Source organism: Haliotis rufescens, unplaced genomic scaffold (genome assembly GCF_023055435.1).
Source record: "Haliotis rufescens isolate VD_foot unplaced genomic scaffold, xgHalRufe1.0.p SCAF_2, whole genome shotgun sequence".
Classification (NCBI taxonomy): Eukaryota; Metazoa; Mollusca; class Gastropoda; order Lepetellida; family Haliotidae; genus Haliotis; species Haliotis rufescens.
The window spans coordinates 56,907,432-56,931,376 of NW_025963890.1; the positions used below are offsets into that span (position 1 = coordinate 56,907,432).

Sequence of the window (23,945 nt, forward strand, 5' to 3'; positions counted from 1 at the left end):
ATTAACTGCATGTCGTTTCATATTGAGAGAATAATGTTTTCATTCCAAGAGCGTACGCATAATCTAAAAGGGTTCAGTTCAGTGTTAAAAGTTCAGGGAGAGTTCCTGTAGGTTAATTCCTCGTAATAAACAATAAGATACTGTCAGCTTTCAAGCTGGTGACTTGTCGAGCAGACCTTGCGTGGAGAATATGAAGCCAATGCATGCGTTAACAGATTCCACTGTTGGTTCGGGGATACAAGCACACAGCGTTGTTAACCATTCGCATGTTTCCGTAACCTCCAACACGCTTGTCCCGGAATTGGTCGTTTATTCGATCAGATAGACAGGAGCTCGGTCAGTGTCCGATGTGGGAACTACAATGACAAGAAAAACGATCGTAACAGAATTGTAAAATCAACAAATAAGTGAGTATGGTTTTACGCCGCTTTAAGCAATATTCCGGCAATATCACGGCGGGGGACACCAGAAATGGGCTTCATACATTGTGCCATTGAGAGGAATCAAACCCGGGTTAGACAGAATACTCATGATTTATTATGATTCTGGAAAGCAAACCAAGGTAAACTAAAAGACAAAATTCCTCTGTGTAACAAAGTAGAGACAATTTATGGATGACAACTTCTTTATTTACAACATGAGACTGCATTAAACATAATTGCTTTAGAAAAGACGGGGTAGAGAAAAAAATAATTGGGACCCTTCTTGAAACTGTGCAAGGTGCGATGGAGGGAGGTACGTGTTGTGTGTCGTTACCGGTTCTACTTATTGTATGCGCAGCAAGCTATGCGCGTTTGCAGACAACTAAAGACAGGAGTCCAGTTTAAGATATTCGTACCTCCACCGTTGAAGATTTCAATCTTAGCTAAGATCGCGATCTTAAAGGGGCACTGATCTAAAGCAATTCCCCGGGACTGGCTGTTGCCTTTGTTATTGTTTTTGCCCGTGAGTACCGAGATGATATAGCAGAAATCGAGACTAGTTCGCGACCTGTGCTGCGCAATTCGTAAGCGCATTTGTCACTTTCATTGATCACATAAGGTCACATTGATCAACAAAATGAAATACAGTTTTGGAAATTATAAGGAAATGTAGGTATCTTTGTGGGTAGCATCGGTAATGGCCATGGTGACGAAGTTTTAATAAGTCACTTGCTTGATAATTGTGCGATTTTGGTTTACACTATTTTGACTTGCAACACAAAGTAAATATTTCACCTGAGCATTGCTTATTTTATCGTGTTTATATTTTTAGTGAAAATGTGCAAAATTTTCACTTAGGAAATTTATTAAACGCCTAAATATTCAGTTATTTTACAAATTGGCTGACAGATATGTCCATCTGTATTATTATGACAACGAATTCCAAAATGTTTATGTCTAATTTCATCACCAAGAGACTGAAAATGTTAGGGGGACCTACATTCTACCCGGAATCCCCACGGGGAGACAAACATAGGTTGCTGGGACCCATATTTTTAACCGGAATCCGCACTTCGTTTCCTAACACAACCATGTACATGCTTGTTCTTAATGTAACTAATATCAACTTGTGCGTTTGCCATGATTGCAATGAACATCCACTTACTTACTTACTTACTTACTTACTTTGGAGATTTAACGTGCGCTTTCCGACTGATGCGTATTTCGCACACGGGCCCGGCCAGGCCATTTAATGTGTTTCCGAAAGGGGCGAAAGTGGTCTGTGCAACCCAAGAGGGGGTTTTTAGGGGTTGCTTATATAGAATTTGGGAATTTTGAGATTTGGAATAGATGCCGATGGGATTGGGGAGGAAAACTAAGGGAGCTGGGTATGGTGGATGTTTGTTTGTTTATGTGATTTTGATTTGGTAGGTTATTGTGTTTTTAGATGCGTTTTATTAGTTCCGTTTTTATTAAGAATACGCCTAAGGCCTTGAGGTTTCTAGTTTATTTTGTGGGTTTAGTATTGCTTCTAGAGTTAGAGCCTTGTTTAGATTGAGGGTGGTTTGTAATGCGGTTCGATGTGTTAGGTAGTGTGTGCAGTGGATGAGTGCGTGTTCTGGGGTTTCTGGTTGTTTGCAGTGTGGGCAGTTACCTGTAGTGTGTTTTTAAAAATTTTTTAGGTGGTTATTTAGGTTGGTGTGTCCTGAACATCCACGAATATGTCGTGCATTTATACTGTATTATTACGCTCACGCATAAGTGTAAATTAGTGAACACGGTCACCCATATTATAAGAGCCTGGCATAAGCGCTAAGTGTGAACACAGTTCAATCTGTCAGGTGGGTGAACTTCACTCACCCACCAGCACCCCTACCAATAGTGTACCCAAACTAATCCCGCTATTGTTCTACGCCTGACTGGGTTTGTTGTTTTGAGAAATGTTGGGAAACCGGGGACAACCCGTTTGATGAGCAGGAAAGCTTGCCTCCAGGCACCGGATCGATTTATGCACACAATTTTAATCATGTGTACATCAAACTAAAATCTATATTAATATACATATTGTTAATAATTTTGTTAGTGTCTGTGTGTTAACTGACAGTCATAATGTTAGGCCGCCAAGACATCAAACAACGAGAAGAGGAGATAAAATCATTAACTTCGCGCATTCACTCTTGTACTGAACTGGCTCTGCAATTAACTCACCTTTTAGTTTTGTTGCTAAGGAAATTGGTAGCGGTAGGGTCGCGTGACAATGGCTATCTCCCACCAACGGCTTCTTCAGAAGGGAATCGTCGGAGCTAAAAACGGATAATTTCATAGAAAAAAGTAAGAAGTTTGTATAAGTTCGTTCAATCTAATGACACTGTCTACGAAAGAATTAATATCATGGCTGTGAATATATTTTCATCAATGTTGATAATTAAAAATCAATACTTATACATATTCCCGTTGACATAATATTCTTCTGAAAAAACCCACTAACATTAAAATTATCTTTCAAGTCTATACTTCAAATCAAATCCCATATGGCTCTTTGTTGAAGTTTGCTAGCATTTATCTCCTCATTAATTACAAGTTTTCCTTGCATTTTTACTTCCTGTTATTTCAAGAAAACATTTATTTCACTACCGATGCGATATGATGTGTATGTACATAAATCTTACATTACTACTGATTGTTTCCGGAGTTAATAATACACGTTTTCAATTAACTGATACTTACACATGGCATGGTTTAATATTTGTCGAATTTTGTCAAGTTATGCAATATCACGCAGCATGTTAACAACATGCAGCGTTTGGCGCCTTTTACGACATTGCTCAACGCGTGAGCCAGCTTTACCACATCGATTCCGCTTTCTGGCAAACATAAATGAGATATCTCGGTGGATTTTATCGCCAGGTCAGATCCAGCTAAATACACGGTAAGAACGATTCTTGTTTTTCCTTTGCATGCTTGTAAGCAATATTTTTGGATTCTATCGTGCATTTATCCTCTTTCCACGACCAGAAAGCTCTAAACACCATAAACATCACTTGGCGTGTGCATGGTAGCGATCGTGCTGTCAATCGTTCGCAACTTGTCAAATCTCATCCCAGCTTACATCAAAACAGGACTGTAAATCACAGTGCACATGACCTGTAACGAGCGTTATTGCATTCTAATTATGTTCCAAATCATCTTGAACTAGGTATTTGTTTTTAAAGGGTATTTGTTCGATAGGGAAAAGATAGTCAAAACACGACCTAGTGTGACGGCAGTGCATCTTACTTCCCACAGCAGCTCTCTCTGACGTCCGCGTGCACTTGCTCGCTCCAGACGGGGATGTATAGAAATTCCTGTCGCTGTGAAATAGCTGCAGAGAGCCGAGAAAGCGTAAAATACACAGTCATTATAGACTATTGCATGGCGAGACCATTACGTGATAGTGATATAGATAGTTTCTGATCTGGGGAAATAAAGAGTTTGAGAGGAAACAGTGGAGAAAAGAAGCACTCTCCAGCTGGTCTGAGTATTTGCGAGTAGCCACGTCTTGGAGCGCAAGCTGAGAGAGGGTAAACACATCTGATTGATTTTCCATGAATGTACCATTTGACTGTTTATACTGGAGTGACAGCTTGCTCTGTTACTGATCATGGATAATATCAGTGATTTTTGGTGAATAGTGGCCCTGGTGTGTGCTGGACTCAGTTGCAGACAAGTCGAAGCAAGCGTATTCTTTGACATGCCCCCAGCTAAACATATCGCTCATATTTAAACAGGTTATTATGACACGTTGCTGTTGGCTCCGCCCTTTCTTTATTTGTGAAATTTACATGGTTAAAATTGCAATTTGATTGACAGCAAATTTGCTGATGACAGTGTTATCATGTGTTTTCTCATATGTTGCTAAGAATATCCACAACTCATATATAATGTATGACGAGGCAAACTGTCGATGCTTGAGGAGACACAGAGAAAATCGAAGGAAAGTCAACATTATTCCCAGTGGTAATGGGTTCATCATGGTTGATTCCACACAAGTGAAATGACCTAAATATTCCTTTGGTGTAGTTCCATCAGCTGAAGAAATGAGAATGCTACTGTATATATTTTCAGTTAATTTCACATTCAGTCAAATAAATACTAATGGATATAGGTAATAAGCATTCAAGTTCAACTCATGTCTTTTAATCTGTCATGATATTGAGTGTATGAAGCTTGATGTTTATGAAATTATCTTATATAAATAAAATCAATTATGGATTTAATATAAATCCCATACAATATACAAACAAGACATAAATGTTTTTCTTTAATCATGTTGTAGATCTATCAAGTTTTGAAAGAGACAACTTTCTTTTTATATTCCGATGTTTATTTTCTTTCTACAGTACAACTAATTACACTATGCAAAGCATACAAAATGCAAGAGGCTTCCAATTAGTTTTGCAGTGAATTATTAATATGATCTGTCCCTGGTGAAATAAACAACATTTCATTGCCAAGTCACATGGGTGCATTAACGGTCAATATCACCCTTGGGCTGTGATGTATATCTGTCAGTCAGCTATAGCACTATCTCTTGAAGCCTAAATAACATAGCTAATACATTTCTACCCTACAAGGTACTTCATCTGTCCGAGGTATTGACATGCTTATTAACCATACAGTTCTTGGTCTTTATAAAATCACCACCTGAACCAAATGATTGTCACTACAGTATATGTCAGTTTGGCATCGATGTTCATTGCTTGTTCATTTCGCCATGAAATCAACATTTCCTTGAATTGAAATGTTATTCAACATGTGGTATAATTCCTATAGCAAACAATTATTTTGATCCATAACGATCTATAATTATTGTGACTGTTATATGCTACAATGAACTTTCTTTGCTGGGTAATGAGGTTGATAGAAAAACCAATAAAATGGATCAAGATTGAAATGGCACAAGCAGTAAAACGTTTTGTGAAAATGTTGAGTAGAGTTCCTCAAGTTTACTTGACATCACAAAGGAATTTTACAAATTTAATTTTGTTTGGAAGCAGTAGCAAGGCAAACTACCATTAATCCTAGAGGTATAACAGAGTAGAATGAATTATTCATTTGTGTACCCCACTGGACCTTTATTTTGTTTGTTGCAGAACATTCACTTAGTGCAAAATTGAGAAACATCTAAATAAGTCAACGCTTGGGGTTGGGATACTCACTGAAGCACTTAGTTGTTGTTTCAGGCGTAAATTGCAATCACTCAGGTGTTACATCAATGTTTATTTCATGTTTGTCAGTGTTGATTGCAAGCATGCAAATCAGTAGTCACAGAGATGTGGGGATATCATTAGGGAATAGGAACAGACTGGGCCTTAATGTGCCATTATCAGTGCAATACAGTATATGTTCTAGGGGGGCAACAATACGGAAGGCCACAATACCAACATATCGATACATTGGTCATGGTACAATACGCCAGAATAAAAACACAAAGGCCATGAAGTCCGTGTTAAGGTGGTGACTGTTTCTGCCTTCATAACTGTCCGTCACAAAAGGAAACAGGAAAGCCAACAGGATCACAAACAGCTGATTTGTAGGACACAGATGGCTTTTCAAGCTCATATTTATCGCTATTTAGATAATTATGTTTATTGTTAAATATGTTATGAATATGTATTTTGTATCATCATGTATCGCAATACATGTCCGTATGTATGATGTATAATATTGAAGGCAACAAAATGCTGTGAATAAGAGCTTTGGTGCATCATTACACCCTCAATATGCTCTCGATATGATGACATGATGAACACTCTTTTGTCCCTCTGTACATTGAACACATCCTTGTCTATCTCTACGATGAACATGCTTTTGTCCATCTTTGCAATGAAGAACGCTCTTGTCCATCTGTACGATGAAAACACTCTGGTCCATCCTTACAATGAACCCTGCCATTTCCATCTTCAGGATGCAGAATGATTTTGTCCATCTTTTCATTGAACCTGTCCTTGTGCATCTTTACAATGAAGAAGGCTCTTGTCCATCGTCACAATGAACCCTTCATTGTCCATCCTTCCATCATTCCTTGTCCCTCTGTGGAGAACACCCTTGTCCATCTCTACAATAAACAAACCCTTGTCCATCATTACATTAAACAAACCCTTGTCCATCTTTACATTAAACAAACCCTTATCCATCTTTACATTAAACAAACCCTTGTCCATCTTTACATTAAAGAAACCCTTGTCCATCATTACATTAAACAAACCCTTGTCCATCTTTACATTAAAGAAACCCTTGTCCATCTTTACATAGAACAAACCCTTGTCCATCTTTACATTAAACAAACCCTTGTCCATCTTTACAATAAACAAACCCTTGTCCATCTTTACATTAAACAAACCCTTGTCCATCTTTACAATAAACAAACCCTTGTCCATCTTTACAACAAACAAACCATTGTCCATCATTACATTAAACAAACCCTTGTCCATCTTTACATTAAACAAACCCTTGTACATCTGTACAATAAACAAACCCTGGTCCATCATGACATTAAACAAACCCTTGTCCATCTTTACATTAAACAAACCCATGTCCATCTTTTCATTAAACAAATCCTTGTCCATCTTTACAATAAACAAACCCTTGTACATCTGTACAATAATCAAACCCTTGTCCATCTTGACAATAAACAAACCCTTGTCCATCTTTACATTAAACAAACCCTTGTCCATCTTTACATTAAACAAACCCTTGTCCATCTTTACATTAAACAAACCCTTGTCCATCTTTACAATAAATAAACCCTGGTCCATCATGACATTAAACAAACCCTTGTCCATCTTTACATTAAACAAACCCTTGTCCATCTTTACAATAAACAAGCCCTTGTCCATCTTTACAATAAAGAAACCCTTATCCATCTTTACATTAAACAAACCCTTGTCCATCTTTACATTAAACAAACCCTTATCCATCTTTACAATAAACAAACCCTTGTCCATCTTTACATTAAACAAATTCATATCCATCTTTACAATAAACAAACCCTTGTCCACCTTTACAATAAACAAACCCTTGTCCATCTTTGAAAAAAAAACCCTTGTCCATCTTTGCAATAAACAAACCCTTGTCAATCTTCACCATTAACAAACCCTTGTTTATCATTACATTAAACAAACCCTTATCCATCTTTACAATAAACAAACCCTTGTCCATCTTCACATTAAACACACCCTTGTCCATCTCTACAATAAACAAACCCTTGTCCATCTGTACAATAAACAAACCCTTGTCCATCTTTACATTAAACAAACCCTTGTCCATCTTTACATTAAACAAACCCCTGTCCATCTTTACATTAAACAAACCCTTGTCCATCTGTACAATAAACAAACCCTTATCCATCTTTACAATAAACAAACCCTTGTCCATCTTTACAATAAACAAACCCTTGTCCATCTTTACATTAAACAAACCCTTGTCAATCTGTTCAATAAACAAACCCCTGTCCATCTTTACAATTAACAAACCCTTGTCCATCTCTACATTAAACAAACCCTTGTCCATTTTTCATTAAACAAACCCTTGTCCATCTTTACAATAAACAAACCATTGTCATTCTTTACAATAAACAAACCCTTGTCCATCTTTACAATGAACAAACCCTTGTCCATCTTTACAATAAACAAACCCTTGTCCATCTTTACAATGAACAAACCCTTGTCAATCTTTACAATAAACAAACCCTTGTCCATCTGTACAATAATCAAACCCTTGTCCATCTTTACAATTAACAAACCCTTGTCCTTTTTTACAATAAACAAACCCTTGTCCATCTTTACAATAAACAAACCCTTGTTCACCTTTACAATAAACAAACCCTTGTCCATCTTTACAATAAACAAACCCTTGTCCATCTTTACAATAAACAAACCCTTGTCCATCTTTACAATAAACAAACCTTTGTCCATCTGTACAATAAACAAACCCTTGTCCATCTTTACAATTAACAAACCCTTGTCCATTTTTACAATAAACAAACCCTAGTCCATCTTTACATTAAACAAACCCTTGTCCATCTTTACATTAATCAAACCCTTGTCCATCTTTACAATTAACAAACCCTTGTCCATCTTTACAATTAACAAACCCTTGTCCATTTTTACAATAAACAAACCCTTATCCATCTTTACATTAAACAAACCCTTGTCCATCTTTACATTAATCAAACCCTTGTCCATCTGTACAATAAACAAACCCTTATCCATCTTTACAATAAACAAACCCTTGTCCATCTTTACAATAAACAAACCCTGGTTCATCTTTACAATAAACAAACCCTTGTCCATCTTTATATACTGAACACCAAAATAAACGCGAATTCTTCAAGTTCCTGTTTAATATGGGAAAATGGTTGTGAAAACGGTTGGCTGCTATGGTTCCATTGCAATGGGCTTTAATTGATTCAAAATGACCCTAACCAGAGTTAAGGGCAGTGAACTCTTAATCCACAGCACTCAAACGCACCGACGTTGAAGTCAGTGTGGGATGGATACGCACGAAAAGCTCATGCTGCTTATGCCGCAAAAACTGTCCGTGAAGATGTTGTCTTTAAAAGCCACAAAAGTGTCACTGTGAATCATTCACTCATCAACGTCAGTGACAATGCCACGACTGTCACAGATCGATCGTGAGAGAGCTATTGGGCAACTTTAAGCTGGTGAGAGTGTTCAGAGAGTTGCAAACACCTTTAACGTCCACGTTTCCACCATCTACTGTCTGCAGGAAAGATTCCAGACAACCAACAGCACCAGAGACAGGCATCGTACCGGCAGACCACGTGTGACAACACAACGTCAGGACCATCACATTCACAGGTCACATCTGCAAGAACGTTTCCTGTCGGCCAGTGAAACTTCTAGGAACGTCGTTGGAAACCACGGGAGGGCCGTAAGTTCCAACACAGTAAGACGGAAACTTCGTGACAGAGGGCTTCAGTGTAGGCGACCATCACAAGGTCCTGTTCTCACTCAACGTCACCGTCTCCTGAGACTACAGTGGGCCCAAGCACGCTTGAATTGGCGTCATCAGCAGTGGAGAAGAGTTCTGTTCTCTGATGAAAGTCGGTATTGTGTTGATTGTGCCGATGGACGTGTTAAAGTATGGCGCCGTCGCGGTGAGCGCTATCATGACCAGTGTGTCCTTGAACGGAAATCGTGGGGTGATCCTAGTGTCATGGTTTGGGGTGGAATAGGGTTAAATCAGAGAACTGACCTTGTAATCTTTCAGAACGTTGGAGCTGGTAGGGGCAATGGTGTCACTGCTCAGCGTTACATCGATCAGGTGTTGAGGCCCCAGGTTATACCGTTTTTTGCAAGACATGGCAACTTCCAATTTCAACAGGATAACGCTCGTCCCCACACCACCAGGATTACTCAAGCCTTCTTGCAACAGCACAATATCAACACCATGCCCTGGCCGGCTCTTAGTCCTGATCTCAACCCTATTGAACACTTGTGGGATGAAGTGCAGAGACGTTTGAACATGGCATGTCCGAGGCTAAGGACAGCTGCACAGCTCGAGGTTACCATCCTGCAGGTGTGGCGTCACATCCCCATGAACACTATCAACCGTCTTATTCACTCCATGCACAGACGGTATGTCACGCTTGTGAATGCAAATGGGGGCCATACCAGGTATTGAGGTGTACCCATACTTCAGTTGACTTCAGCATGGTCACGTGGTGTTGTGTTGATGGATACAGAAGATGTCTGATGTCCAGAGAACTGACTCTTTCTTATTGCTAATGAATTGTGTTGTACCCATCATTATTATGTTTATACCAGCTGAAACAAAATACATCATGTTTCCTATACCTTCTTGACTCGCATTTCTTTTGGTGTTCAGTATATTAAACAAACCCTTGTCCATCTTTACAATAAACAAACCCTTTTCCATCTTTAGAATAAACAAATCCTTGTCCATCATTACATTAAACAAACCCTTGTTTATCATTACATTAAACAAACCCCTGTCCATCTGTACAATAAACAAACCCTTGTCCATCTTTACAATAAACAAACCCTTGTCCATCTTTACAATAAACAAACCCTTGTTTATCATTGCATTAAACAAACCCTTATACCTCTTTACAATAAACAAACCCTTGTCCATCTTTGCAATAAACAAACCCTTGTCCATCTTTTCAATAAACAAACCTCTTGTCCATCTTTACAATAAACAAACCTCTTGTCCATCTTTACAATAAACAAACCCTTGTCAATCTTTACAATAAACAAACCCTTGTCCATCTTTACAATAAACAAACCCTTATCCATCTTTACATTAAACAAACCCTTGTCCATCTTTACAATAAACAAGCCCTGGTCAATCTATACAATAAACAAAGCCTTATCCATCTTTACATTAAACAAACCCTTGTCCATCTTTACAATAAACAAACCCTTGTCCATCTTTACAAGAAAGAAACCCTTGTCCATCATTACATTAAACAAACCCTTGTCCATCATTACATTAAACAAACCCTTGTCCATCTTTACAATAAACAAACTTTTGTCCATCTTTACAATAAACAAACCCTTATCCACCTATACATTAAACAAACCCTTGTAAATCTTAACATTAAACAAACCCTTGTCCATCTTTACAAGAAAGAAACCCTTGTCAATCATTACATTAAACAAACCCTTGTCCATCTTTACATTAAACAAACCCTCATCCACCTATACATTAAACAAACCCTTGTAAATCTTAACATTAAACAAACCCTTGTCCATCTTTACAAGAAAGAAACCCTTGTCAATCATTACATTAAACAAACCCTTGTCCATCTTTACAATAAACAAACTTTTGTCCATCTTTACAATAAACAAACCCTTATCCACCTATACATTAAACAAACCCTTGTAAATCTTAACATTAAACAAACCCTTGTCCATCTTTACAAGAAAGAAACCCTTGTCAATCATTACATTAAACAAACCCTTGTCCATCTTTACATTAAACAAACCCTCATCCACCTATACATTAAACAAACCCTTGTAAATCTTAACATTAAACAAACCCTTGTCCATCTTTACAAGAAAGAAACCCTTGTCAATCATTACATTAAACAAACCCTTGTTTATCATGACATTAAACAAACCCTTGTCCATCTTTACATTAAAGAAACCCTTATCCACCTATACATTAAACAAACCCTTGTAAATCTTAACATTAAACAAACCCTTGTCCATCTTTACAAGAAAAAAAACCCTTGTCAATCATTACATTAAAGAAACCCATGTCCATCATTACATTAAACAAGCCCTTGTCCATCTTTACATTAAAGAAACCCTTATCCACCTATACATTAAACAAACCCTTGTCCATCTTTACATTAAACAAACCCTATTCCATCTTTAGAATAAACAAACCCTTGTCAATCTTTACAATAAACAAACCCTTGTCTATCTTTACATTAAACAAACCCTTGTCCATCTTAACATTAAACAAACCCTTGTCCATCTTTACAAGAAAGAAACCCTTGTCCATCATTACATTAAAGAAACCCCTGTCCATCATTACATTAAACAAACCCTTATCAACCTATGCATTAAACAAACCCTTGTCCATCTTTACATTAATCAAACCCTTGTCCATCTTGACAATAAACAAACCCTTGTCAATCTTTACATTAAACAAACCCTTGTCCATCTTTACATTAAACAAACTCTTGTCCATCTTTACACTAAACAAACCCTTGTCCATCTTTACAATAAACAAGCCCTGGTCCATCTTTACAACAAGTATTTGTCACAGAGTGACGAAATATCCCCCGCCATATACACCATAGTACCAAATATGAAGACAATCCAGCGATTAGTTCTTGAGATATTGTGGCAACACCGTTTTCCAACTCCAAAAACAGATTTGCCTGCTGTGACCTTGAAAATGGGGTCAAGGTCACCAAATCTGACAGGTGTATGCGGTGTCTGTATATACACTATAGTTCCAAATATGAAGACAATCCAGCGATTAGTTCTTGAGATATCGCGGCAACACCGGTTTCCAACTCTAAAAGCAGATTTGTCTGCTGTGACCTTGAAAATGGGATCAAGGTCACCAAAACCGACTGGTGTCTGCGGAGTCTGTATATACACCATAGTTCCAAATATGAAGACAATCCAGTGTTTAGTTCTTGAGATATCGCGGCAACACCGGTTTCCAACTCTAAAAGCAGATTTGTCTGCTGTGACCTTGAAAATGGGATCAAGGTCACCAAAACCGACTGGTGTCTGCGGAGTCTGTATATACACCATAGTTCCAAATATGAAGACAATCCAGTGTTTAGTTCTTGAGATATCGCGACAACAAACAGGTGGGACGTACGGACGGACGGACGGACGGTCGTAAATACTATATCCCCCGCTTCGCGCTTTCGCGCGGCGGGGGATAATAAACAAACCCTTGTCCATCTTGACAATAAACAAACCCTTGTCCATCTTGACAATAAAGAAACCCTTATCCTTGTTTACAATAAGCAAACCCTTGTCCATCTTTACAATAAAAAAAACCCTTGTCCATCTTTACAATAAACAAACCTCTTGTCCATCTTTACAATAAACAAACCTCTTGTCCATCTTTACAATAAACAAACCCTTGTCCATCTTAACAATAGACAAACTCTTCTCCATCTTTACAATAAACAAACCCTTGTCCATCTTTACATTAATCAAACCCTTGTCCATCTTTACAATAAACAAACCCTTGTCCATCTTTACATTAATCAAACCCTTATGCATCTTTACAATAAACAAACCCTTGTCCATCTTTACATTAAACAAACCCTTGTCCGTCTTAACATTAAACAAACCCTTGTCCATCTGTACAATAAACAAACCCTTGTCCACCTTAACATTAAAGAAACCCTTGTCAATCTTTACAATAAACAAACCCTATTCCATCTTTATTTTAAACAAACCCTTGTCCATCTATACATTAAACAAACCCTTGTCCATCTTTACAATAAACAAACCCTTGTCCATCTTTACAATAAACAAACCCTTGTCCATCTTTACAATAAACAAACCCTTGTCCATCTTTACAATAAACAAACCCTTGTCCATCTTTACATAAAACAAACCCTTGTCCATCTTTATATTAAACAAACCCTTGTCCATCTTTACAATAAAGAAACCCTTGTCCATCTTTATATTAAACAAACCCTTGTCCATCTTTACATTAAACAAACCCTTATCCATGTTTACAATAAACAAACCCTTGTCCATCTTTATAATAAACAAGCCCTTGTCCATCTTTACAATAAACAAGCCCTTGTCCATCTTTACATTAAACAAACCCTTATCCATCTTTACAATAAACAAACCCTTGTCCATCTTTATAATAAACAAGCCCTTGTCCATCTTTACAATAAACAAGCCCTTGTCCATCTTTACAATAAACAAACCCTTGTCCATCTTTATAATAAAGAAGCCCTTGTCCATCTTTACAATAAACAAGCCCTTGTCAATCTTTACAATAAGCAAGCCCTTGTCCATCTTTATATTAAACAAACCCTTGTCCATCTTTACAAGAAAGAAACCCATGTCCATCTTCACATTAAAGAAACCCTTGTCCATCTTTACATTAAAGAAACCCTTGTCCATCTGTACAATATACAAACCCTTGTCCATCTTTACATTAAACAAACCCTTGTCCATCTTTAAATAAACAAACTTTTGTCCATCTTTACAAGAAAGAAACCCTTGTCCAGCATTACATTAAAGAAACCCTTGTCCATCATAATATTAAAGAAACCCCTGTCAATCTTTACATTAAAGAAACCCTTGTCCATCTTGACAATAAAGAAACCCTTATCCATCTTTACATTAAACAAACCCTTGTCCATCTTTACATTAAACAAACCCTTATCGATCTTTACAATAAAAAAACCCTTGTCCATCTTTACATTAAACAAACCCTTATCCATCTTGACAATAAAGAAACCCTTGTCCAACTTTACATTAAACAAACCCTTGTCCATCTTTACATTAAACAAACCCTTATCCATCTTTACAATAAAGAAACCCTTGTCCATCTTTACATTAAACAAACCCTTATCGATCTTTACAATAAACAAACCCTTGTCCATCTTTACATTAAACAAACCCATATCCATCTTTACAATAAACAAACCCTTGTCCATCTTTACAATAAACAAACCCTTGTCCATCTTTGCAATAAAAAAACCCTTGTCCATCTTTACATTAAAGAAACCCTTGTCCATCTTTGCAATAAACAAACCCTTGTCCATCTTTACAATAAACAAACCCTTGTCCATCTTTGCAATAAACAAACCCTTGTTCATCTTTGCAATAAACAAACCCTTGTCCATCTTTACAATAAACAAACCCTTGTCCATCTTTACAATAAACAAACCCTTGTCCATCTTTACAATAAACAAACCCTTGTCCATCTTTACAATAAACAAACCCTTATCCATCTTGACAATAAAGAAACCCTTGTCCAACTTTACATTAAACAAACACTTGTCCATCTTTACAATAAACAAACCCTTATCCATCTTGACAATAAAGAAACCCTTGTCCATCTTTACATTAAACAAACCCTTATCCATCTTTACAATAAACAAACCCATATCCATCTTTACAATAAACAAACCCTTGTCCATCTTTACAATAAACAAACCCTTATCCATCTTTACATTAAACAAACCCTTGTCCATCTTTACATTAAACAAACCCTTATCGATCTTTACAATAAAAAAACCCTTGTCCATCTTTACATTAAACAAACCCTTATCCATCTTGACAATAAAGAAACCCTTGTCCAACTTTACATTAAACAAACCCTTGTCCATCTTTACATTAAACAAACCCTTATCCATCTTTACAATAAAGAAACCCTTGTCCATCTTTACATTAAACAAACCCTTGTCCATCTTTACATTAAACAAACCCTTATCGATCTTTACAATAAACAAACCCTTGTCCATCTTTACATTAAACAAACCCATATCCATCTTTACAATAAACAAACCCTTGTCCATCTTTACAATAAACAAACCCTTGTCCATCTTTGCAATAAAAAAACCCTTGTCCATCTTTACATTAAAGAAACCCTTGTCCATCTTTGCAATAAACAAACCCTTGTCCATCTTTACAATAAACAAACCCTTGTCCATCTTTGCAATAAACAAACCCTTGTTCATCTTTGCAATAAACAAACCCTTGTCCATCTTTACAATAAACAAACCCTTGTCCATCTTTACAATAAACAAACCCTTGTCCATCTTTACAATAAACAAACCCTTGTCCATCTTTACAATAAACAAACCCTTATCCATCTTGACAATAAAGAAACCCTTGTCCAACTTTACATTAAACAAACACTTGTCCATCTTTACAATAAACAAACCCTTATCCATCTTGACAATAAAGAAACCCTTGTCCATCTTTACATTAAACAAACCCTTATCCATCTTTACAATAAACAAACCCATATCCATCTTTACAATAAACAAACCCTTGTCCATCTTTACAATAAACAAACCCTTATCCATCTTTACAATAAACAAATCCATATCCATCTTTACAATAAACATACCCTTGTCCATCTTTACAATAAACAAACCCTTATCCATCTTTACAATAAACAAACCCTATTCCATCTTTAGAATAAACATACCCTTGTCCATCTTGACAATAAACAAACCCTTGTCCATCTTAACATTAAAGAAACCCTTATCCATCTTTACAATAAACAAACCCTTATCCATCTTTACATTAAACAAACCCTTGTCCATCTTTACATTAAACAAACCCTTATCCATCTTTACAATAAACAAACCCTTGTCCATCTTTACATTAAACAAACCCTTGTCCATCTTTACAATAAACAAACCCTTATCCATCTTTACAATAAACAAACCCTTGTCCATCTTTACAATAAACAAACCCTTGTCCATCTTGACAATAAACAAACCCTTGTCCATCTTAACATTAAAGAAACCCTTATCCATCTTTACAATAAACAAACCCTTGTCCATCTTTACATTAAACAAACCCTTGTCCATCTTTACATTAAACAAACCCTTGTCCATCTTTACAATAAACAAACCCTTGTCCATCTTTACATTAAACAAACCCTTGTCCATCTTTACAATAAACAAACTCTTGTCCATCTTACAATAAACAAACCCTTGTCCATCTTTGCAATAAACAAACCCTTGTCCATCTTTACAATAAACAAACCCCTTGTCCACCTTAACATTAAAGAAACCCTTATCCATCTTTACAATAAACAAACCCTTGTCCATCTTTACATTAAACAAACCCTTGTCCATCTTTACATTAAACAAACCCTTATCCATCTTTACAATAAACAAACCCTTGTCCATCTTTACATTAAACAAACCCTTGTCCATCTTTACATTAAACAAACCCTTATCCATCTTTACAGTAAACAAACCCTTGTCCATCTTTACAATAAACAAACCCTTGTCCATCTTTACATTAAACAAACCCTTATCCACCTATACATTAAACAAACCCTTGTCCATCTTTACAATAAACAAACCCTATTCCATCTTTAGAATAAACAAACCCTTGTCAATCTTTAAATTAAACAAACCCTTATCCACCTATACATTAAACAAACCCTTATACATCTTTACAATAAACAAGTCCTTATCCATTTTTACATTAGACAAACCCTTGTCCATCTTTACATTGAACCGACTCATGTCCATTTCTGGTTCATATCTACAATGTCATGCTCTTGTTCATCTGTACATGAAACCAACCCAAGTCTGAGCTGACAAGTAACTCGGCCTCATCCCATCTATGTCTACTCAGCCTGATTAGAGTCCTATGAACTAGGAAGCTGTCACTTAGCGCTCAGGTTAACCAGTTTGTGGAAGATTGAACTATGCCATCAAACTTGAGTTTGCCAATAAGGAAGTGCTGAAAGGGAAACTAAAGTCAAAGGAGACAGCGATAATCTGGTCAGTGCTGTGTCCGAGCTTACGTTTATTCCTTATACTGCTCCTGTATCAGTGGATTTTGTTCAGGACGCTGCAGTGGTGGTAAGTATAGAGATATAACTTAGCACAACTGGCCAGTTTGCTTCAAGTTGAATGTGTACTTACATTTATTGTATGAGCAGTGGGGTAGCCAAGTGGATAAAGCATTCGCTCATCATTCTGAAGATCCGGGTTTGATTCCCCACATGGGTACAATGTGTGAAGCCCATTTCTGGGGTCCCCCACCATGAAAATGCTGGAACAATGTAAAAGCGATGTAGGTCCGTACTCACTCACCTTTTTATATATTACCACTGTACTTTGCAGAGATCCAGATAAGCTGCGTACTTGTGTAAAATATGCAAGATAAATCACCATAACCCAATTCATTACATATCTTTCTTTAATGATTGATATACTGACATAGACAGATGCAAAATAGAAGTCTTATGTTTAAAAATGGTCTACTCACAGGTTAATATGTAGCCTAAAGATTGGACCAGAGGGGTAAAATGTATTGTCTTTCTAAATATGATTGATAACATATGAGGACATGTTCAATGGCTCAAAATGTTATCTGGAGCCCTGCTTTTGTAAAGTATTTAGATTAAGTGACACATATAATGGCTTTATTGGGAACCCAGTTTAATGTCATATCTGTAGTGTGTTGGTGAACTTTAGCTCTTTGTCTTGGAATGCAAGTTAGTCATGAATATGTCATGGTTAGAGTTACCTGCCCTTTTTAATGGGTATATTTCTTAAGAAAAGCAGATGCACACAGTTCTATGGTTGAACAATTAACTCTTGTAATTCAGATTACATGGATATACTTATTTTTTGGACATGTATCTGATAAAAGATACAAGTCAACTTTGGGCACCTAATTTGCATCACTTAGTCAGAGTTAGCTAGGGTTAGGCTGGGTGCTCCCGGAGCACCTAGACAACAACCCAAGCTAGGCTAAGGGTAAGACCTTTCTTTTTCTTTCAATCTCTCTGGACCAAGGCTTATATAGCCATGGTCACCTGACATTTAGTAAGTAATAAATATAAATGTAAACAGTAATTCATCAGTTACATTATTGCACATCTCGTTCAGGGTGGCAGACGGTCGATGTACACAAAAATGGGGATTAACAATTAGGATTAGCATCTTATAAATAACAGCAATTAAGTGTTTCAAGGCATATAGATGTCATGGCTCCAGGGTAATGAGCCTTTGCAATTAAATGTTCTTCAGACAATGGGTGTCGTAAATCAGTCGCTATGACAACTAATCAAGATTTTTGTTATAATGCGGGTCTTACCTTGCAAAGTGCATCCAGTCACTTGAGAACCTTCATTGAAAACATGAAAAGATTTGGAAAATGTCTGTCGACTCCTAGTTGTACCCATACTCTGCAAATCCTACAATCTACCGAAATCTGCACTGCAGTCGCCATGTTCTTTATGAACTGGATGTCAATTTCGTGAAACATTTTGATTTGACGATGACTAGACTCATTAATCCAGCCAAAGTATAACTCAATAATTCCAGCCTAGTTTTTTGGGCAAGGGTGCAAACTGGATTTTTACAGGCAGATAACTCCCTTGCCTCAGGAAGATGTGTTATAACCCCGCAGCTGTTGTACTGTTATACGAATAAAACCTCACTCTCATCCCAAAGATGATAACAAAATACTCATATCTGTCTTGTATTCCCAGCTATTTATTGCCCAGGAGGACAATTGGCTTACTCATCCTAACCTGTTGTGAACATAACAGCACTTTTCTCCTTCCACCTGCATCATCGTGGGCAGGTTATCATGCCCTTGGCCTGATGGTGCGGAGGTGTTGGGCACATGGAGCCCATGCTGTGTTATTGTAGCATAGCTGGAAGTGAAATGTATAAACATTGTCCATCCAGCTGAAGGGCTCTATTAACATGCCTGTCAATCATCCACAGTGTTGTGTATGGCTATAGTAGGATGTCAATTGCTACTTTAGGACAAGGTTTAAGACAGGTATGCAACAATATAGAGATACCTAGAATAATTACAAGACTTTTCATCCTGTATGATACATGCATTATCATTTGCTGAACCATTCATGGGTGGTGCTGTTTCATGAGTGAGTGAGTGATTGAGTGTTTAGTTTGCAATCAGCAGTACAGTAGAACACGGATTTAACGAACACGGATAGAGCAAACAAACGGAGACAACGAACTTTTACAAAATCCCCGATTTATCTCCTATATATTATCATATAAAATTTACGTACATAACAAACTCTCTACAGCGAACTAAAGTATATAGCGAACTGATATCTGATCCCCGACAAGGCCCATCTACCACTAATTAGTGACATGTATAGCGAACTGAGAAATAAATATCCGTCAATAGCAATCATGTGTACCAAAGTGCTACGCTTATGGTTCTGATAATTTTAAATATATATACTTGTAGTGAAAGCTGTAACTAAAATAACACGATATTGGAATATGTTATTCTGATAAAATGATAATTTCAGATACAATTTCTTCCTACCATTGGATCAAAATGTTTTGAAGTTGTATCATTGGGTACTTTTTAACTGAATCACCAGTAGATGCGGGAAGGAACATGTTTAAACGTGTTTGAGTATTGTGTTTTGCTTTAGCCAAGATGGCAGACGTTTCCGAGCGTTAAGGTATTTAACGAACAACGTATATAACGAACTGATTTCTCCGGTCCCTTGTAGTTCGTTATATCCATGTTCTACTGTATTTCAGTTATATCACAGCTTGTCAGCTTGATGACTTATGAAAGCCCAAAGTGATGCAGGTCTTTACCTCACTGGATTTGTTTGTTTGTTGTTTAATGTGGTACTGGAGACCCATGAGCATATAAACATAATCAGGGTGAATCTGGGATTTGAACCCACTATCACTGGTATCTTGGTAAATCTAAGGGACGCTACTCTGCACAGTGTCCCTGATGAAACGAGGAAGTGGGTTAGCCACATGGTTAATGCGTTAGCTTGTCATGCCATTTAAGACCCAGGTTCGATTCCCCACATGAGTAGAATGTACAAAGTCCATGATATTGGTGGAATATTGCTAAAAGTGGCGTAAAACCTCACTCACTCACTCACTCACTCACTCACTCACTCACTCACTCACTCACTCACTCACTCACTCACTCACTCACTCACTCACTCACTCACCCACCCACCCACCCACCCACCCACCCACTCACTCACTCAGATATGATATATTCCTGAGTGACAGCACCATACCATGATGTCTCGTGTCCCATTGTGTTTTTGTCCCACAGACTCGTGAAGATCCGTGATAGAATAGGTCTTCAGCAACCCATGCTTGCCGTAAAAGGGGTGTTGTAAGAGGCAAATAACGGGATCGGGTCATCAGGCTCACTGACTTGGTTGATGCATGGATCAATGATCATGAGGTCAATCACCGGATTGTCTGGTCCAGACTCGATTTTTTTACCAACCGCTGTCATATAGCTGGAATATTGCTGTGTGCGTTGTTGAACAAACAAACAAAAACAGGACTGTTATTGCAGTAAGACGGAAACAGTGTTCAAAGCTCCTCTCTCACTCGAATTAAGTTGGCCTTGACTCGAGCTGATGACAATACACATTTTGAAGTATCCATACGAATGTCTTCGCTATGGATACACAATATTCAATCTCAGAGCCCAAGTAGTTTATTTCTTGTTTCACATTTTATATCCAGATGTTGCAGCTACGCAGATGTGAGGTGATAATAATAACATCAGTAATATGTTTATATCTGGGGACGCTAACAAACCTTGATATGTCGCCAGTGTTTATGATTGATGTTTTATGACATTTCATCAATGGCTGCTTGGCTGTTGAAACCAAATCAGAAAAATAAGGTTTCAAGGAAATAATTAGAGGTTTCAAATCAATGACAACACCTTCTCAATTCCAAACACAGATTTATCTCCTCACATTCTGCCATGACAGACTATAATTGAGTAACGCAGGGTCCTCGGTGTTGTATATTGCAGAGTCAGGGCATAATCTGGAGTCCAGTTATTATGGTATCGTTTGTCAATGTATCTAAGAATCAGTATCATTCAGTGTATATATCCATACTTATATTTCACATCACAGACAAGGCTCATGTTGGCTCTGTTCTACAAAGTACAGTGGTTGGTGTTTATCAGCATGATTAGTGCAGGAAGTAGGTCACTTGTAGGATGATGCCTCTTTGAGGAAGAGTTTTGACTTTCCTAGTGTTTGGGAATCATGGTTTTTTTTGTCAGACATAGAAGGATGTGTTTTTTTCAAGTATCTTAAATGCTTTTGGGCACAGTTGTTGAGACCATTGTTTTTATATATACATTTTAAAAAAGCTTGTGTCTCTTTGCTGCTATTATCATTTTCAACCATGACAAGAGAGGGTGACTCTTTTCAGAGGTCACCCTTTAGTGAGTGAGTGAGTGAGTTGGGTTTAACGCCGCTTTTAACATTATTCCAGTAATATCATGGCGTGTCAGCATAACTTTGGAGGAAAGCCCAAAGTGATGCAGGTCTCAGACATTTACCACTTCGATGAAACCCATGAGCACGGGTATGGTGCTGACAAACCTAGAAACATAATCGGGGCTAACCGGGATTTGAACCCACAATCATAGGTTTCTGGCAGCACTTTAGATGACTGGCACACCAGTGCCCCCAGGTCACCCTTTAAATTATCCTAATTAATACATGAACATTAATGTGTATTATTTGTCCTGGGAATCCTGGAGATGGAAGCGGTACGGAGTTGCAAGAAAACATCGGGTGTTGCTTAGCATCTTTTGATTAGTATATATTATCATAATGACATATTTCAACAATCTTGAAGCAACTCTGAACCTGTCCTACCCAAGGCATGCATGTATCATGATCTTAACCTCATACACACTGGATAAATGATATAAGAATTGTAATTTAACGTTCTTCCGAATTGGTCATTTATTTCAATGAAACTCAGCATCATTGTACTTAAGAACTGATAGTTTCTAAGTATGTATTCTTGCTTCCTCATTAAATCTGAAGTTTTTGAAAGACAAATTCGATTCACTCTCAACCCTACAGAGACTAAAATGTCTAGATACAGCTGGAAATACAACTTCATTAGAGCTACTAAAATAACAAGCACTAGAGTCTTAGGGACCGGTCATTTATTATGGGGATGGAGGGAGTGAGTCAGAGGTTTTTGGTGTACTAACGTACTGAAAATAATGACCCTCCCCTCATGCTTGTCATATTTTTGGATGACCCTGCAAATGTCCTAGTACATTTTTTTCATGTTCCTTCCCGCAAAAGACAAAATGCAAAAGCACTTTATTCAAGAAATAAATGATGAGGGTAAGTGCTGGGAGAGTAAACCATGAGTGTTTTATTGTACGATAAACAATGACCACAAGTCATATATTTCTTATATGAAATATCAACATCATGTTCAGCCTCTTTAAAGATGTTGATAATATGTACAAGCTCTAAAAATATTTATACAGACTTTAATAATGATGACTCCCTAAATAGAATCTTACCTAGGAAATGTCGGACAAGTCCATTTTCACGAACAGGTGGGTTAAGTTTGGTATTTCCTGCATTTTCTTACAAACCTAACATCGATTATCAGTACGTTTTCTCCTAATATTGATTGTCATATATCTCTCCCACTTTTGGATGCGATTGTTCATCTACATCATATATCTGTGTAGTCCAGCTACATACATATGGGGAACAACTTACATGACACTTCCCTCTCAAAAATAACCTCATCCAATATATGATGTCATCAAGTGCCAGCGCACTGGTCCCCTACATAATAACGTATTTGCGGTATCTGGAATCTTTGAAGTGTCATGGAGTAATTTCTCAACTGCAGATTAAAATAGACTGGCCAAAATGTTCATATACAACTTACTTGACACTTCCCTCTCAAAAATAACCTCATCCAATATATGATGTCATCAAGTTGCGAGCGCATATTAAAATCTCCAGAAAGGACGTCATCATAGATCAATGTTTTATCGTGAAATAACCCATGCTTTGTTCTTTGCAATTTTTCAGGTAGTGGCTGTCTTATATATTTTGTTACAAAATGTCCATTTTTTCATGACCCTCCCCAAATATGGGTATTAGTTTTTATGACCCTCCCCTAGAGACTGTCATATTTTTTTGCTGACCCTCCCTGATTCCATCTGACCCACCCACCACATAAATATATGACTGGTCCCCTACATAATAACGTATTTGAGGTGTCTGGAATCTTTGAAGTGTCTTGGAGTTATTTCTCAACTGCAGATTGAAACAGACAGACCAAAACGTTTAGATATATTTTGTTTATATCCAGCTTTTGTTTACCAATGAACTAATGGCCATTAAACAGTAACATGAACTATATTCAGGGGTCCGGAAACCGTCATATGCGCCGGACATGTCCGATTGGGAATCTCAAATGTCCGTTTTAAAATATTGCTTACCGGACAT

At 37.4% G+C, this 23,945-nt stretch overlaps 1 protein-coding gene across 1 annotated transcript in view; it reads left to right on the forward strand.

The window, feature by feature from the left end:
• Positions 1–3,218: 3,218 nt before the first annotated feature.
• The window catches only part of LOC124141355 (choline transporter-like protein 1), a 269,963-nt gene continuing 249,236 nt past the window's right edge, over positions 3,219–23,945 (forward strand). The window contains exon 1 of the mRNA XM_046509349.2: positions 3,219–3,351. The gene's annotated coding sequence lies outside the window, so the exon portion shown is untranslated. The remainder of the gene's footprint in view (positions 3,352–23,945) is intronic.